The 17,878-nt window shown below is 42.4% G+C and overlaps 1 long non-coding RNA gene across 2 annotated transcripts in view; it reads right to left on the reverse strand.

The window, feature by feature from the left end:
- The window catches only part of LOC128110450 (uncharacterized), a 97,812-nt gene that overhangs the window by 66,471 nt on the left and 13,463 nt on the right, over positions 1-17,878 (reverse strand). Inside the window, exons 2-3 of one of the 2 annotated variants that reach the window (XR_008218206.1) lie at positions 4,375-4,493; positions 2,941-3,277 (exon numbers count right to left, since the gene is read on the reverse strand). This is a non-coding gene — a long non-coding RNA (uncharacterized LOC128110450). Of the gene's footprint in view, positions 1-2,940; positions 3,278-4,374; positions 4,494-17,878 lie in introns of those variants that run through there. The other variant, XR_008218205.1, reaches the window with a different exon arrangement.

Consider the following 17,878-nt stretch of genomic DNA (forward strand, 5'->3'; position numbering starts at 1 on the left):
GTCTACTGGAAAACAACGTAGGAGAAAACGCCGCGTTAAATGGAGATACGAGTTACGCTTTCAGTCCCGAACGGTTTCGTTAAGAAACTCCACAATGTATTTGAGTTGGAATCATGAAGCAAGACTTCCCAGGTGGGACATGTTACAAGACGGTGCTAATGGCCATAGCACTGGGCAGTATAAGCTTAGAAATCCCCCAGGATTCTCGGAGGATTGGTATCAGGAATGGTGGGAGAGAAGGAAGGAAGGAAGGCTATGTTCATTAACAGTGCGGTGTACGCCATGGACGGACCACCAGTCAGCGTTACTTGAGGATATGTGGGGTGGGTTATTCCACTGAGGGATGCACTGAGAGTTTCTCCTTTAAGGAGTCCTTTGGCATTGTCTGCTCCATCATATTGATGCTCATCTGAATGTTTATGATTTTGCTTGTCTGAGACACAGGCACATCCTGATTAAAATTCTCAAAGCCAGGGCTGGAGAGATAGCTCAGCAGTTAAGTACACTGGCTGCTTTTCTAGAGGACCCAGGTTCAATTCCCAGTACCCACAGGGCAGCTCACAACTGTCTGTAACTCCATTTTCAGGGAATCTATGACATCAGGCATGCACATGGTGCACATACATATACATGCAGGAAAAATACTCATACACACAAAATCTTTTTTAAAAAAGGATTTTCAACACCAATCAAACAGCTCGACTGGGAGGTCAATGTACTTACGTCACTTCATCGCATGTAAACATGAAAACTAATGGTGTTCCCATCTCAGCCCTCACTGGGCTCTCTCCAGCCTGTCACTGCCTCCTCTCACCCACTTCATTATCTGGGGTCGTTTCTTTCTCTCCAACTCAACTATATACAACCAAAAATATTGTTTGCCTTTGTGTCAGAGTGATAAAGATGGCAATTTTTTTGTTTGGTTTTTTGTTTTTTTGTTTGTTTGTTTGTTTGTTTGTTTTGAGACAGGGTTTCCCTGTGTAACAACTCTGGCTGTTCTGGAACTTGCTTTGTAGCCCAAGCTGGCTACACCTGCCTGCACCCCCTAACTTTCTCATCCCATACATATCCTCTGAAAAACCCCATAGTCTCCAAATTTATCCAACCCAACCTTGAGCTATAGACTAGAGTCAAGTAGGATTCTTGACTGTTGGCTTCTCAGCTCTAGGCAGGACCATCAATAAAAATGAAGATTGCCTAATGGCTATAAATTTTGCTTTTGAAATCCTAGAAACTTCCAAAAGATAATATTCCCCTCAATACTACCACAACCCATGGATCCCTTTTGAGTTCCATCTCACTCTGTGTGTTCAGTACTTACCTATGTCCTCTCCGCAGCATGAGTCCAGGAGACACAAGAAAGAACAGAGGTTGTTTGGGTTTTAAGATTTTTAAGTTATTGCTAAGGAATGGACTCTTTAATCAAATAAATTTGGGAAAATGAACCCATTCAACCTGTATGTCAGAAATCAATCTGTAGTCAAGTCACTAAGGAACTCTTTAATACTAAAATGCAACTAATTTTATTTAAACCTTTGGTTCCTTATTTATTCAGTCAAAAAATTCTAATATCATAAATTGTTAATACTCTAAGAAATTAGTTTTTATGGGGCATGATAACTTTAACTATAAATTGGTGCCTGTATATACTTGGGTAAGAACAGAAAATTTCCTCTCCATACCTAAAACCATATCAATCATTCATGAATCAACTATTTATTGAGCATGTGCTGGACACCAACACTTAGCTCCCACTCATTAGCCTGTGACCATCCAAACCTCAGGGCTCAGTCTTGGGACTGAGCATGTGAAGCACAGTGTAGGTAAGCCTTGAGTCCGTTTAGTTAGGAGCTCTGTCATGGAAACATTCTCCCTCTAAGTAACCAGACTTGACTGCATGGGCTTCACGGACTTCCAACCTCATGGTGCATGTCTAGTTTCTGGGTTTGCGTTTGTGTCTCAAACACATCCCAGGGTCCTCCTCTGTTTCCTTCTCAATTCAGCTGAACTGAGTTCACGTATCCCTTCCCTCCCACTCCCAAGACCTCTGGGGATTTGAGAGCAAATCTCTGGGAAGGATGTTCCCAGCTAGGTCCTAACACCTACTTCTAGAACACATCACTGGCCCCACTCCACAACCTCACCCCATGCTATATACTACATACTTGTTTTCCAAATTTCCACAACTGTCATGTGATTTTGTGTCTCTGGATCCCAGGTACCAGTCATTTCAAATTTTCATTTCTTTTTTTTTTTTTTTTTTTTTTTTGGTTTTTCAAGACAGGGTTTCTCTGTGTAGCTTTGCACCTTTCCTGGAACTCGCTTTGTAGACCAGACTGGCCTCGAACTCACAGAGATCCACCTGCCTCTGCCTCCCGAGTGCTGGGATTAAAGGCGTGTGCCACCGCCGCCCGGCCAAATTTTCATTTCTATACCAATCGAGCTCTAGCTGCAGAAATGCTCTCTTCCATTTGTTTCTGAACTGGACAGAAACTTCCTTGTTTTCCATTCTTACTCCAGATGCTCTACTTTTAACTACATTTAGCAGAACAGAGTCAATGCTCGGGCACAGTGTGGGCGCTTGGCCTTCCTCTGCATTTTCGCTGGCATCTCATTTACCACGATCACTTCAGCTATCACAGAGAGTGTAAACAAATGTTGAAATACAGCTCAGCTTTCTTCTTTGCTGAAACAAATTTTCGAAAACCAAATATGAACATTCTAAGCCGATGTTCAAAAAGACCACATTAGACACTTGAATAACTTCAGCGTGTTCATATGAACTAGAAGATGGTAATCACAAATAGCAAAGTCAGGCAGATGTCAGAATTGAAACCATGCTTTATTTCTCATAATTAATTTGTAATATAAACATCTCAAAATATATGCCATTTTCCCACAGAATGCATAAAACATTTGATTTTTTTAAGTAAACTGCAGATTCTCAATCAAAAAGAATTTTTCATTTCTTTTCTCTGTCTAGCCTAAATAGACATCATCTCAAAAAGAAATAGAAAACAGACAAAAATAAAAACCCATTATATTAAATACTACAGACCTGCCCAAGATTGGGCCCATCAACATTTCAACGTGGCTGGGGAAGGAGCTCCCGAGGCCTCCCTCCTCCCTGAGACAGACTGCTGCCAGTCACTGCTTTCTGGGAGAGAGGGAGTTACTTTCTCCAGTGGTACGGCTACTGTGAGTTGCCTTTGCATCAATAAAGAACCTTTCTTCTAAGTTCAGGCAAGAAACCCTTCCTGAGATGAAGAGGGGGTTCCTGGGAGATGGGAGGGGCGAGAGAGAATAACAGAGAGTTAAAAGCAACTAAAATCATTATTCACATGTATGAAATTATCAAAGAATACTAAATACTCCAGGAGTCTGGAGTTAGAGCTCTGCGTTAGCATGTTACTTACTATGTATGAGGCTGTAATTCAATTCTTAGCCCCTTCCCACTCCTCTCCAAAATTCTCTGGATACTACAGTTTAACATCAGGAGTTAAAATGACTTTATGTAAAAGTGATAATCACCAAGTCAGTGTCGACTGGTTTCTCTTCATCAGTTGAGGTAATAGATTGGTGATATTTCGTGTTGTATTATGCCTATCAAATATTTCTAAATTCTCTATCTTCATGAGCTTCCAGTGATAAATGGAGAAATTTAAATGTTCATATTATAGTTTATATATTGTGTCACTAAGAGTATAAAGGGATCATTCAAAAACCAAAACCAATCCACAGAATTCAAACTGTTTCCTCTTGCTGGGGGGTGTGGTGACACACACCTTTAATCTCAGCACTTGGGAGGCAGAGGTAAGTGGAACTCTGTGAGTTCGAGGCCAGCTTGTTCTACAGAGTAAGTTCCAGGACAGCCAGGGCTACACAGAGAAACCCTTGAAAAACCAAAAACAAACAAACAAACAAAAACAAAAGAAAAAAAACTGTGTCCTCCTATTTCTCAAGTAAAAGATTGAGAAGTAGCAACTGTAGTTTCCAAACAAATATTATCTGAGAAAAGCTCTAATGCTATATAGAACATAGACCTTAATTGCTGTCCCATTTTATAAGTAAAGGAAAATAAGACCCAGAGATTGATGAGTTGACCAAGTTCCTAGAGAAATAAAAACCACTACACAACCAATGTCTCAGAGATGTAAAAGTCACAAATGACCAGGCTCAGTAGCAAATTGCTATGATGCCAGTACTGGGGAGGATGAGGCAGCGGGATCCCAAGTTTGAGGCAAGTCTGGGCTATACAAAGTGTCTGTCTCCAACAAACAACAACAAAGTCCATAGGACAACAAGTTTACACTCCAATGTCGCATTGACACAGACCATGGTCATACTTTTTTCTTAAAGAACATGACACTATACCTGTTTAGTGCATTCACCAGCATCAGAATACATTTTCTGGATCATTTTTGATCTCCAGTGTTGAAGTGGAATTTGAATTTGTTGAAGTTGAATTCTCTAATAATTCACAGAGCTCATTTCTAAAGGGAAAAGGAAGTGATAGGTAGTGAGCTATTTATTGAGGTCAATCACTTAATTTCTTGTACTATTTTGAGATAAGTAGGCTAATAATGACTTTTTAAAGTATGTCCTTTATAGGCTCTTTCTGTCCTTTTGTAGAAATAGTATGGGTGATGTAGCAATGACATTTGAAGTGAATATTTGCTCAAAAACAGATATACTCCAACAAATCAAGTATTATCTGATATTTCCCATGTAATAATATGCTACATTTTCTAGAAGTTATAATACTTGGAAATATACATTGTAGTAGCAAAGAGTTTCATATATACATGATTGATATGAAATACATTTACAAAATCTGTTCACACAAGTTTCCAGACCTTGCTTGACCTTCAGCTCAACTCTTTTCCAGTATATCTACAGACATTAACTTGAGAAAACCTAGCTTCTGAATTTCTTAATTACATTACTGTATTAATTTCTTAAATACAGCTGAGTAAAATATAATATAGTTGTACATAAAATATCAGCTAACAATATTACTGCCATAATACTGATTGCCTTTTTAAAAAGCATATTTCCCTCTTATTTCACAACAAAAACACAAAACCTCTGCCTTGCTAAAAAAAAAAAAAAAAAAAAAAAAACAAACATTAGATTACATTCCTAAAGCTAGCCACCAAGGTCTATTCCCTTATTTGGCCACTTCCTCCTCCTGAGGCTGACTATCAAGGTCCAACTATGGAAGTATGGAAATCAAGCAATCAAAACCCCCATTTGCTCTCCTAATTAACATGCCCAGTTAAAATCAAACACCACATCTTAACACAGGGTTTTCCCTTGTACCTTTATAAACTGCCATTTTACTATGGGCCACATCTGTCTCCTCCCTATCCAGAGTCAGCCCTTTGTCCCTCTGGACACCTGAGAAGCATGATCTACAAATGGATGAGCTACACTAGGAATTGTAACACCTGCACAACACTGGTCACGAGAACGTGCCAACTAGACACAACAACGCCTGACCACACATTGAATAACCAACACTTTGAAAGCTGGATGAACTGGGCTACTCAATTTTGCCTTGTTCACCATATTCAAATGACCTCCCACCCGCCCAATATCAGTTCTTCAAGGACCTCACCAAACTTCCACAGGAAAAATGCTTCCACTGCCAGAAGGGTGCAGAAAATTCTTCCCAAGAGTTCATCAAATCTTGAAGCATGGTTTTCTAAGCTACAGAATTAAACATTTCTCATTGACGAAGATGTATTGATTTTAATGGTCCCTGGTGATGAAGATGTATTCAGCCTGCTTTCGATGATTTAAAACCAAGAGTCTGAGACTACAGTTCCTTTAGCCTGACCTGCTACTGTTCATTTTGTTTCTTACCATGTTCTCTATTTTCTGTGTCTTCCATAGAGCCATGTGTATTCTTCTATATGCTAAATTTTCAATATATATCATGAAGTCTCTATGTTTGTGAGCATAATTATGACAAGTGAGAACACTGGACTCATTATTCAAGTTTCAAGCATAAAGAGTATATTTTTTTTACTTTCTTTTCATCATTGTTACTGTGAGAAGAATGAAAAAAAATGGTTTATCAGAACCTTCTTGGTTTCTGTAATGATGAAGTGGTGGAAAGGAGTACTGTCTTAGGGTTTCAGTTGCTGTGAAGAGAGACCATGACCATGGCAACTCTTATAAAGAAAAACATTTAATTGAGGCTGGCTTACAGTTTCAGAGGTTTAGTCCATTATCATTATGGCAGGAAGAATGGTGGTGTGCAGGCAGGGATGGTGCTGGAGAAGGAGCTGAGAGTTCTACATTTGATCTTTATGAAACAGGAAGTGAACTGTCTACACACTGGGCATAGCTTGAGCATATGAGAGCTCAAAGCCTGCCCCCGAAAGGACACACTTATTCCAACAAGGCCACACCTCCTAATAGTGCCACTCCCTATGGGCCAAGCATTCTTACCCATGGGTCTATGGAGGCCATTTCTATTCAAATCACCACAGGTTCCTTTGGCAAGCCTAGCCAAAGGGAGCTGCTAAGAGATCACACTGCATGCAACAGATGTAATGCAAGAGGTTTACTGGGGGAGGAGAAAGAGTAAAAGACTGACTTGGAGTGGTGACGAGAGAGACAGAGACAGAGACAGAGAGACAGAGAGACAGAGACAGAGAGAGAGACTGACAGACAGAGAGACTGGGAGACAGAGAGACAGAGATCAGATGGCCAGGATCTTTAAGAGGGGCCTGTGTCTCAATGCAACTCCTAGCGATTCAAATGTGCCGCACTTGGCCCCCTCATCCCAGAGTGATGTGGTAAGCTGCTGCCAGCTGCCTACACTGAAAGGCGGGCCAGCGGGCACCCAACCCACAACACAGTTTCCATATTGCTGTGCTCATGCTACTCTTCATATTCTTGTCCAAAAGCTCAGTCTTGCTTCCTTAACTTTAATTTATGGTCACACTACCCCATTCAGACATTTACCCTAGATGGTAAATTTAAAAATTTGATAGTCTGAAGCCAGACACCAACTGTTCTTCCCAGCAATTCCTCCCCTGTGAAAGTCACAGGACAATGCAGATCACAGGAGCCCACTCTAGGAAGAAACTAAGGTGTCTTTATCTCATCTTAATATTCTCCAACTCAGCAAAACTCACCATTATGCTGACCTACCTACACCCTCTCCTGGTAACTAACACCTTTCCTCTTTGAAAGCTTCTCCTGTAGCTTGTGTTGTTAAAATAAATAGCAAATGAAGGCCCACCTGGAAGAAAACGTGTGAGCTTTAGAGGTCTGTGGTGAAACACGGCATCACTTCTATCCATCTACTGGACTGCAACTCTTTTCTGGCTTCCTGAAAAGGAAGGGAACGCAAGCATATCACAGGACACAGCTCAGGCCTCTTATCCTGGAAGACTTGCTCAACATGAATTTGGCTAATTTCCATTTGCTCCTTACAGTGTAATAGTCAGTCATGGCAATAGCTATAGGACTATCTGTTCACCACTCAAAGGCCAATATTCAGAAGACAAGAGTTGTTGGGGAGGAAGTGAGGACCAGTGTTCTGTGAAGGGGGAGCATCTATCACCCTCAAAACAGTACAAAAATTCCAGCTACGTACATTCATTTATATATGTTGTATATGTTATATCTATTCTATATACAGTATACTCACATTTCTTTCCACCATATTTCCAGGAGAATAAAAACAATGGCTACCATTTTTTTCTTTGGAGATAACATGGTCTTTTTTTCTTTAAGTTAGACCGAAGGAAAGAGTGGATAAGTAGCAGTGAATCTGTTGCACTTTCAACGTAACACAGTTTATTTTCTTCCATTCTTGGAAAACAGTCAGAGAGCAGTGAGAGGATCAGCTGGATTTCCAGTAAGGGGAATGCTGTAATGAGCTTTGACCCGAGCCCACTCTTGGAAAGAATTACAGGAAACAGCTGCAGTCTAGGGTCTCAATAAAGGGATGCAGGGATTCTGTGTGACCTGGCGTTCAGGGTCTCCGGTGGTCAGTCAGATTCCGTTGTTTCTCACGGAGTCGTGAATTCGCTGTGCTGAGACTGTTCCCCTAGCTTTTCAGCTTTCTCTCTGATCTGTCACTTCAACTTTAGGAGTACAACTACTACGGCAGCCTGAAGAGGTGACCTCTGACCAGACGTTATTGTCTGCCTTTTCTTTCCTGCTGTAAATGAAGCTTCCATCTACAACAAACCGGTTAGAGCTTAGTGACAGATTATGAATTGAAAACAAAAAAGGGCTTCTGAGATTCTCTTGCAAATGGGAACTGCAGACTAACTTGCAAGGGCTAGACAGTCTCCAGTGGACATGTCCTTCTCACTGGACCTCAGATCCTGTACTAGCACACTGATTTAACGGGGGCAGGGAGGAGATGGTCGGGATAGAGTTTTGACAAAATTTTCAGATGGTGGAATAAAGTAGTATTTATACACATCATCTGTCCCTGCCATTGCCAGCAAAATCACTTTGTTCCATGAAGGAAAATGAACAATATTTACTTTTTGTGTAGATGAGAACTCTAGGCCAATTCTTAAGTTTGGGTTTTATCAGATTTTGTTATTGTTGTTTGCTTTTTGTTGTTGTTTCTGAGATTGGGTTTCTCTGTGTAGACCTTGCTGTCCTGGGACTGACTCTGTAGACCAGGCTGGACTCAACTCAAAATTCGCCTGCCTCTGCTTCCCAAGGGCTGGAATTAAGCATGTGCACCACCATGGCCCTGCAAGAAGACCTTTTTTTTTTTAATCAGATGTTTCTGTTTACTTTAATCTAGGATTTGGATCCCAGAAAGCAATCAAGAACACTGCAGATTATTTCTGCTGCCAGATCTCTGAAATAACCAGTGTCTCTGGATATTTAAAAATAAAAACAGGCCCAGCAAGTAGGCTCAGTGGAAAAAAGACCCTTGCTGTCAGACCTGAGTTTGATCGCCAGAAGCCAAGTAAAAGTATGTCAGAGACCCTGGAATCCTCATGGCAGGCAAAGAGGCTTTCTGCACAAGATGCAGAAGAAAATCTCTACCATCTCTGCAGATGCTGGGTTAAAATAATAACTTCGGAGTCTGACTTCAGGGTTTATTTTTCTTAGGCACTTAAGCAAGGTAAAACTTTGGGAAGCCCACTCTCTCAGTTCCCTCTGGCAGTCACCCCCTGCCCAACCACAGGCCATGCCTGCCAGAAGATCGGGTAGGTTGCCTGCCCACGGAACTCCTCCACTTTCACACTCTCACTGTGCCCTCCCCCAACACTAGCTCTAATCCCCCCCCTCCCCTCCTCATCGCCATATCCCAGCCTACCACTTGTGCAGAGACTCCCTGCTGGACCAGAAGCCACACCAGCCACCAGAATGTCAGGTAGGCCCATACTGTGAGAGGGAGCCCATGCCTGACACTGTCCGAGTGGCCAGGAACTGGAAACTGGATAGCCCAGAGACCAAGAGTAGAACCAAACACAACTGGGAAAAATAAAAAGTCAATAAAATAGTTCTTAATGGTATTCTGCTGTACTCATAGATCACTGCCTAGCCCAGCCATCACCAGAGAACCTTCCTACAGCAGCTGATGGGAGCAGATGCAGAGACCCACAGCCAAACATTAGGCAGAGCTTGGGGAACCCCATGGAAGAAGGATAGGAAGAATTGTAGGAGCCAGAGAAGTCAAGAACACCAGGAGAACACAGCCCACAGAATCAACTAAGCAGGGCTCATAGGGGCTCACAGAGAGTGAATTGGTAATCACGGAGCCTGCAAGGGTCTGTGCTAGGTCCTCCGTAAATATGCTGTGGTTGTTTAGCTTGGGGTTTTTATGGGACTCTTAACACTATGAGTGGGGGTGTCTCAAACTCTTTTGTCTGCTCTTGGGACCCTCTTCCTTCCACTGGGCTGCCTGGCCAGCCTTGATATGAGGGTATGTGCCTAGCCTTGCTGCATCTTGCTATGCTGTGTCCCACTGATATCCCTGGGAGGAGCAGTGGACCTGGGAGAAAGGGGAGGTTGCAGGGGAACTTGGAGGAATGGAGGGGGAGGAACTGTGGTCAGGATGCATTGTGGAGAGAACAGATAAAAAGAAAAAAAAGTCTGGGAAGGGGTTTCCACATGACAATTATCACAACAAAGCTTTAGGCATGGCTACACAGAAACTTCCTAGTGAGGTAGTAATGCACCTGTGACCTTTGAGAATGTCTTCTTGAAGCCGGTCTGGTCTACAAAGACTTCCAGGACAGCCAGGGCTAGTTATCTAGAGAAATCCTGTCTTGAACTCACACACACACACACACACACACACACACACACACACACACACACACACACTTAGTTCTATTGGCTGATGAACAGCTCCAGCAAGGGCTTAGAGGAAGGATCAGTGATCAGCATAAGGACAGATTCTATTGGTGGAGGATGCAAAGCACATGGGGACTCTTTCATAGGGATCGTGTCTAATCACTGAGACACAAAGCTCAGGATTAGGGACCAAACAGTGCTCAGGATATTGGGGGATTCAGCTGGAGGCTGGCTCCTAACAGAATAGCAAAGGATCACCAGGATGTTTGACCACTTTCACTCCGACATTCCAGGTGACCAGACGTTATTCATTTCCTTCCTTTGAAGAAAATATGCCTGCATGATTGACTGTCCTGTTTCTCCAATGCTTACTTTAACCTCGCTTCCTAAAAAGGTGGAGTGGGAAAACTGACTGCACGAAGTTGTCCTGCGACTTCTGCAAATGCCCTGTGGCAAACATGTGAGTGAGCACGCACACACCAACAATAACAAGTTGTCCTCTAATTTCTGCACATGCACCGAGGCAAGCACATGGGTGCGCGGGTGTGCACACACACACACACACACACACACACACACACACAACAATAACAGTAAAGTTTGAAAAGTAAAACACACACAAAAAGAATTCAACTCAGCTGAAAAAAATAACTGGGAGATTCAGCCACACTAACTCTAACTTGAACTGCACCATCGCAAAGCACGGCTTTCTGTCAAGGAAAGATAACCATCCACGTATCAGCATCTGTAAAAGCTAGGATTGCTGACCCAGGTAAACTCAGAGTAAATAGTTTCCACGAGGCTTCACTTCCGGAACAGTTTGCTACTAGCACTGCTGTGGAGCTGGTCCTCTGGCTTTGCAGGATTTTTGTTCTTTCTCCATACTTTCTGCATGTTATCCTGCAGAGCCTTCCAGAGAGTTTAAATGGTTTCCAAACAGTTTAAATTAAGCATCTCCAAGAGAGAGGAGCTTAATCTTCTCTAATTATCTGACCTGGTTCTGAACTGTGGAAGTTAAATGATGCTAATTAGTAGGACTGGATGGGAATGAACAGAGCAGGGAAAAAGCCGTCGTGTTTACCCTTTCACACACACCAGTCATTAGTCACGTCCCTGTAAATACTTTCTCTCTCCAAAGAAATCCTCAGTTTGTGAATTTCTCATTTTTATCCTCCTCTGAGCAGTGAGCTTAATCCAAACTGGACCTTTGCCATTTGCTATAATGCTCAATAAATAAGTAGAAAGAGTAGAAATTCTTTATAACATCATGGCAGTTTCTTTAGTGTATAATTAAACAACTTTATAGTGGAAATGTCATGAATGGGTTTGTTTATTTTTTGTTAGTTCACAACAAATCACTTGAAATCTTAGCAACTTAAAACAATAAACATTTATTACCTAACCCATTTTCTGAGGCTTGGGAATCTAAAAATGGTGAACATGATGCTCCTATCTCAAGGTCAATACAGTGTTTGCAGTCACGCTACAGACTTTGAGCTAAATCTTTCAAGTTTCCTCTGGAGCTGAATGGGCCACACATGCGGCTGTTGCCAGGAGACCTCAACTCCACACCTACAGACTGCTTGACTGTCCTCAAGACATGAAAGTTATTTCCCTGCAGTCAGAGTACAAAGGAGAGAGACAATGCACCTTATTGTCTAGTTGTGGCAGTCACATGACAGGACTTTGCATCGGTTCATCATTTGAAGCAACACACACTGAAGGCAAAATCCAGGCTTCACCTATGGAATTTGTGGGCTCATTTTTAAATCTGCACAGAGCAGACAACATGCAAATCACTGTCTCAGCCGCCTTAGACACAGTGTCTGGAATCCAGAGGCTGTGAGCAAAGTTCAGTAGTAGAATGCTTGCCTAGCATGCATGAGACCCGGAGTTCAACATTCAGTACTAGAAAGCAAGAGGCAGAAGAGGAGGAGGAGGAAGCAGCAGTAAAAGTACTTGGTCCCTGATGATAACCACCACTGAACAGAGTAAATGAATCATTCTACTATTTAAAGAATTTGGGAGTGGGGCGGTGCTGGCACGTGACTTTAATCCCAGCACTCAGGAAGCAGAGGTAGGCAGAACTCTGTGAGGCCAGCCTGGTCTACAGGGAGAGTTTCAGGGCAGCCAGGGCTACACAAAGAGACCTTATCTTTAAAAAAAAGCAACCAGAAATTCTAGGCTCAGCAATGAAGAGCACTGGCTGCTCTTCCAGATCCAGGTTCAATTTTTAACACCCACATGGCAGCTCACGACTGTCCGTAATTCCAGTCCCAGGGGATCCTAAACTCTTTTCTGGCTTCCATGGGCATCAGGCACACACATGGTACACAGACAAACATGCAGGCCAAACACTCATACACACACATACACACACACACACACACACACACAGACAGACAGACAGACATAATGGGGAAATCCTGTCACATAGAACAACGCCATGAGCCTTTGCGATCAGTGTGCTGATCAGGCCCAGGACAGAACTTTGTAATTCTGCTTCGATGAAGGAACTGGAGTAATCAAGCTCCCAGGCCAGTGCTTCTCTAGCAGCATGCACAGCAGCTTCCAGCACTAAGGGCTCGTCAGCAGGGAGAAAGCTCCCAGCTCAGTTCCAAGCTGATGTCTCTGTGTCGTGTGGCCAGAGCCAGTGATAGCTTCTTACCAACTTGTTCTGGTGGCGACCAACTTCATGGCTGTAGCCTGGATTGCTTTGTGGGGCTCCAGGATGCCCTGGCCAACAGTTTATAAGGAGGTAGTCCACCCCTGGCAGCGGGGTTTTTACTTCATGACCTGTGGCTCAGCCAAGAGTGGTGGTTCGCAGTTTTCTAGGACTTGGGAGGCACAAGTAGGGGATCTCTATGAGTATGAGTCTAGCCTGGTCTATATAGTGAGTTCCAGGCTAGCCAAGGCCACATAGTAAGACTCTGTTTTAAAATAAATAAATAACCTATGGCTTCTGGAAGTAGGTTCAACCATTCACACTAAATGTTTTTTAGTTTTGATTCTCTCACCAAGGGTGAGGTTCTTTATACCTTTTAATATATCTTTGGCTTTGGCTGACCTTTTTCTGACCTCCATCCCCACTTAACCCTTTTCAATCCCATTAGATATTTCATAGTAATGAAAAATAGAGAATGCATGCCATTCACAATAAGATGTCACTCTAGGTGATTTCCTTATGTTCTCCACAGTAACTTTTTATATGTTAGAACTTCCAGATGATTAACTTTTTTAAAAATTGTGAACTGATGGTAGCAATTGAAAACTTAATAAAAAGGTTTATCTTTGAAGATTCTATATCGTCATTTTCATAGAACTGCCATAGTTCCCTGTTGCCCCTATAAGGAAATACCTTACTTAACAGTTTAAAACAATAAGCATCTGTTATTCCATGTGTCCAGAGTCAGAAGTGTAAAACAGGTCCAAAAGCCAAATTCCAGGAGCTGGTGAGATGATGCAGTCAGTGAAGGGCATGCTACACAGACATGACGACCCATCAGGTCCCCGGACCATGTACAGATATGGGTGCAATGGCACGCACTTGTAATACCAGCCCTAGCATGGCAGAGACGGGGAGCTCTGGGGCTTGCGAGTCAACCAGTTGAGCCAGCTGGGGAGTTCCAGGTCCCGTGAGAGACTGTCTCAAAGAATAAGGTGCAGAGTCACCGAGGAAGGTGTGGACATGGACCTCTGGCCTCCTCACAAATTCAAGTGCACGTGTACAGATACCCCACACCAACACACACAAACCTATGCTCTTTGTGGAGGCTGTGGGAGGGGATCTGGAGTGGGCTTTCTTCTGCTTTATTTCACTTTGGGCCTCTGCCAGCTTCTTGAAAGCACCTCTATTTCTTGGCGTGTGATCCTTCCCTCTGTCAATCGCACTGATTGAGAATAAGACCACTATCACAATTTAAAGCCAAATTTGAAACAAGCTCTAATTAAATATTGGCCAGGTGGATGGGCTCTGGCCAGCTCCAGACCTAGGTTCCTGGGGAAATGGCCCAAGTGACAGTTTGCAGTAGCTTAAGAAAGAAAACACATAATACATTGCATTTCCCATCAGGTCCAATCAGAGGCAAGCGTACATCCTGATGTACCTCCAGCCTACATCCAATCAGGGACAAGCATACATCCTGACATATTTCCTGCCTGTGAACCTCCTGCCCACATGTGATCAAGCACATCTGGTGCAGATGGGTCAAATAAACTTGTTTTTAGGGGAGTGAAAAACATGCGCCTTGTTATCTCCCATAAACAATAGCCTCCAGCATTTCAGAAACTATCTGTCCTTGGGCAAGAGGCTTGCAAATCAGAGGCATTTTTCTTTCATGAATCTCTAAGGCATAGTAATTAAAACTGAAAATGTAACTTTGACTTTCACACCTCCCATCATCTTTAAAGATCTTCTCCCTCACCTCCTACTTCCTCTTTATAAGGATCGTGTGATTGCATCAGATCAGCCCAGATAATACCCTCTCTTTAAGATCTATAACTCAGTCCTCTGCAAGCTTTCTTTGATCATTCAAAGCAACATATCCATACATTTCAAGAGTCAGGATATGGATCCATTTAAGGAAAGCCTTTTAGAAGGATGCTATAGTTATCTTGTTGGGGCAAAGATCCTGATATATCTCCTTAACTCCAAAAGGAAAAAACAAACAAACAAACAAACAAAAAACTTTATCTTTGTTCCTACATTGTTCATAACCAAAATTACTTATTTTGTGACTAAGACCATATTTGACCATCTTTTCAACAGTAAAATCCTATTGACCTGTTAAATCATATCTGTTTGTATTTAAATTACTGGATAAACCAGAAATGAATATATATACATGTTATATAGCATTATATTAGTCATATGCTTATGACTTTAAAAAATGTTAGTTTCGGCCGGGCGGTGGTGGCGCACGCCTTTAATCCCAGCACTCGGGAGGCAGAGCCAGGCGGATCTCTGTGAGTTCGAGGCCAGCCTGGGCTACCAAGTGAGTCCCAGGAAAGGCGCAAAGCTACACAGAGAAACCCTGTCTCAAAAAACCAAAAAAAAAAAAAAAAAAAAAAAAAGTTAGTTTCTTTCATTAGTGGCTCCAATCCCACACTCTTATCTACACCACCTACCTTAAAAGAACTGAGAAATAGTTCTTTGCAAATTGCGAAATTTGCCTAAGCAGCTCCCAATTTATTCTAAAACTGGAAAATAGTATGATGGGACTTAAGACATTTGAAAATTGTTCTTTCTTCCTTCCATATCCACCCTACACCTGCCATTTTCTATGCTTTCCAATGTATGTGATCATGTGCCCAGGTCCACTAGTTCTTAAAACTCTGTGGTGGTGTGAAGGACAACAGCCTAGGGCGGTCAATGGAAGGAATGCCTGTCAGGTCCCAAGAACTCAAAAATGAGCCATGTTCTGTGAGAGACACTTACTAATCTCTACATGCTTCATTTCGAAAAGGTAAATATTATCCCTGCTTCTAAAATAAACAATAACACAACAGATTTTTAGAAATGTAAATAAACCTGAGTAAAGACTGCCAGGATGTGGCCCAGTCCCCTCCTTTTAATAATAAAACTCAAGAAAATGATAACATTTCTGAAGAAAATGAAGTATGTAAGTTAGACTTCTTCAAGGTGTATGTTATATAACATATTTTGAAAAGCCGTACCTGCCAATTGCATACATTAAATAAAATCAGAGTTGATAGGTTCATTAAAATGTTGAACAAATGCTTGTTAGTTATGTATCAGGTACTGTCTTTGTAAGTCATGAACTACACGTGTGAACTACATTACTTATTTAATAAGTAAATTGTAAGATGTCAGGTAGTGATGATACATCACAGTTTTAAAAGATCGTATCGAATCTCAGAGCCATCTGAAAGATGTGTGTAAGACAGCCCTTACAGACTTGGGAAAGAGTGCCCAGGCAGTGGAGAAAACAATGCCAAGATCTCCAGGCAAGTAACCTTGACCTACTTAAAGGAGCAAGAAATCCAAGGTGATCCACCACCAAGTGGGCCAGGGTAAGTTACAGCACATTAGGCAAGAGCTTGTCCTGTGGGTCTTCTGAGTCACTGAAAACACTTGGCTTTTACCCTAAATGTGATGGGATGTCTTTGACAAGCATTGACTATGGAACTAAAATGACTGTAAATCCATTCCAAATAGATTGAAATCTGCTATATGAGGACTAAAGTTTGGTGGGCAGTTGTGGTGATATTTTGTTTGTGCTATAACAAACAAAGCTTGCCTGGAGATCAGAGTGGTGAGCTAGCTACTAGTTAAGCATCAAGGCCAGGCAGTGGTGGCTCACACCTTTAATTCCAGCACTTGGGAGAAGGAAGCAGGAGGATCGGGGTTCAAGGACACCCTGGGCTACATGAGATTGATCCAGTTTAAAAGAGATACAGAGCCAGGTGGTGGAGGCTCATGCCTTTAATCCCAGCACTAGGGAGGTGGAAACAGGAAGTGATATGGCTGGGCAGAGAGAGGAATATAAAGTGAGACGAGAAAGGAGTTCCCCCCTTCCAGGCTGAGGAGTTGGCGAGATAAGAGATGGCTGTGACTTGCTCCTTTGTCTCTCTGATATTTTGGCATTTACCCCTATATCTAACTCTGGGTTTTTATTATTAAGACCAATTAGGATTCATGCTACAGGTTGTGTTAAGTAGAAGTTAAATAACTAGGTGGCTTCTTCAATAGTCCAGGCCAGAAAGAACAATTACTAGAATGAGTTGGCAATTGTGGAAATTACAAAAAAGTAGCTCTGATTTAGGGCTGGAGAGATGGTTCAGTACTTAAGAGCACTGCCTGCTCTTCGAAAAGACACAGGTTCAATCCCCAATACCCACATGGCAATTCATAATTATCTAACTCCAATTACCTCTTCTGGCCTCTGCAGTCCCTAGGCACTCACATGGTGCATAAACATGCCTGCAAGCAAAACATCCATACACATAAAATAGTTTTAAAAATGAATTGATCAAATAAAAATGTTTCTTAAAAAAGAATAGCTCAATTCAGAACACAATTTAAAGTAGGGCCAAGGGTCATACTACTGGTGGGCTGTACTCTGCTATGGGAGAGAGAGAAAGTTACAGAGGTTACCAACTAGATGCTGTAATGATATAGCTCTCGGGAGGCCTTGGAAGGTTGGGCCAAGGAGTCCCCGTGAGTGAGGGAGGAGGTATACCATGCAGATGTGGCAAGCAGCATCATGGCATGGTAGAAAGTCACTCATACCGTGTAGACACAGGATCCACGTGGAGAACCGTGTATTGTAATAGAGAGATAGAGACAGAGAGAGACAGAGAGAGACAGAGAGAGAAAGAAGGAGAGAGGGAGAAAGAGAAAGGGGGAAAGAGGGAGAGTGGAGGTGTGCACACCTCATGGCGAGAAAGGGGGGAAGGGGAAGAGGAAGAAGAAGGGAAGGGTCTTTCCTTAAAGAAGGCTTCATGTCAGGACGCAGGGCAGGCCCCCAAGGGGCGGGCCAGAATGCCAACAGATGACAAACTAGAAAAATGGAGAAAGCAAATAAATACACGGCTCACAGAAGGGCATCAGCAGGAAATG

The sequence above is a fragment of the Peromyscus californicus genome, unplaced genomic scaffold, assembly GCF_007827085.1.
Source record: "Peromyscus californicus insignis strain IS unplaced genomic scaffold, ASM782708v3 Scaffold_15__1_contigs__length_86483966, whole genome shotgun sequence".
Taxonomy (NCBI): domain Eukaryota; kingdom Metazoa; phylum Chordata; class Mammalia; order Rodentia; family Cricetidae; genus Peromyscus; species Peromyscus californicus.